Source organism: Prenolepis imparis, unplaced genomic scaffold (assembly GCF_030444845.1).
Source record: "Prenolepis imparis isolate NDT839.2.m4 unplaced genomic scaffold, iyPreImpa1.0 SCAF_30, whole genome shotgun sequence".
In the NCBI taxonomy this organism is placed as follows: Eukaryota; Metazoa; Arthropoda; class Insecta; order Hymenoptera; family Formicidae; genus Prenolepis; species Prenolepis imparis.
In genome coordinates this window covers 32,148-33,716 of record NW_028141188.1, presented here as the reverse complement: position 1 = coordinate 33,716, position 1,569 = coordinate 32,148, and positions in this window count along the sequence as shown.

The window sequence follows — 1,569 nt, the reverse complement described above, 5'->3', positions numbered from 1 at the left end:
CCTTCACGATGTAGATAGGATGCCGTATTTTTCGGTCCTTCAAGGTTATTGTGGCCTTGATTTTTCCTATGGTCTGGATCTGGTGTCCCGTTACTCCGGTCAATGCCATTTTCTCTTCGTAGATCATGGCTTCCCCTTTTAGATTTCTTAATTTAATTAAGGTCACTGTTGCGCCGGTGTCGAAGAGTAAATTTAACCTTCCCTTCTTTGCCTCTTGTATGGGCAGAGTCACTAGATCTAGACCTGTCGTAGTGGGTAGTTGTGTGGTTACTTGCGATATTTGATACTCGGCCGCGGGTCTCGGCCGTTTCGTGTTTTCTTCGTCTTCTTCATCCTCCGGTGTTGTATGTTTCTTTCGCTGTCCACTAGTGTTAGAATGGCCTTGGGCGCTCTTGTTTCCGTTTGTCCTTGTGTGCGTATTTCCCGGGCGTCCGTGCAGACTCCAACATTCGTTACGACCGTGACCTGATTTTTTGCAGTAGGTGCAATGTTTCTCAACAGCGTTGATTTTCCCTTGTGGTTTTGGCAAGGAGAATCTGTTGGCGTATCTGCTCGTGCGGCAGTCTCGTCCGAGGTGTCCGGTCTTCCCGCATTTGTGGCACTGTATAGTTTTATTGATGTGTCCTGTGTGTGAAGCGGTCTGGTCGGTCCGGGGTCGCAGTGTCTGCTCTGTCGGGCCCTTCACTTTCTCTTCCGCGCTGGCTTGTGCGATGGCGTCTTGTAGCGTCGTGTGATGCTGTGCTCGTACCATCAGCTGGATGTTTTCCTGGAGGCCTATCTGGAAGTTCTGCAGGGCTTGTTGTTGCAGCGTATCGAGTATAATGCGCTTGCGCTCGCTGCCGAAAGCCTGCCCTTCGATCATGGATTCGTACAGTTCCATGGCTAAATTATCGACGCGTGTTCCGTATTCCCGGGCGCTTTCGCCGGGTTTTTGCTTCAGGGTATTGAATTCCACCTGAAGATGGGTAGTGCTCCTCTTGCTTAGATAGCAGATTTCCAGTTCCCGTTTAAGTTGGGCGAAGTTGTTTATGTCGCGTGTTTCAAAGTCGAGCATAGCCTTCCCCTTTAGCTTGGTGCAGAGTAGCGCTTCTAGTAGCGTCTTTTCGTCTACTGGGTTAATATTTTTTATAGCGTAGGAGCTGGCGCTTAGAAATTCTTTAAGTCTGGCTTGGGAGGTTCCGTCGAACTCAGGTATCATGTCTCGCGCTTCTTTCAGTCGTAAGAAACCATGCAGATGTGCGGTTTGCCTGCGCACATCGCTCACGGTTCGTCCATAGGAGAGGTCGGCATAGGGGTTTTCGTGTATTATTCGCGTTCTATTTAAGTCTTCCCGGTTTGTACGTAGGTCCCTCATCTGGTCGCGGAGGTGTCTCATTTCCTCTTGCATTTCTCGGAAGCTCTGCAAAACCTCGACTAATACCGCGTTGCTCGGATCTTCGCTAGGACGCCCCGCATCCTCGTAATGGGCGGCGGCGCCATGCCTAGTCTGCGTTCGCATACGCTCGATTTCTCTATCTATGTCGTCGGACGGGACCGAGGGGTGTGTCATAGTGTTTCCGTCAGGTATCT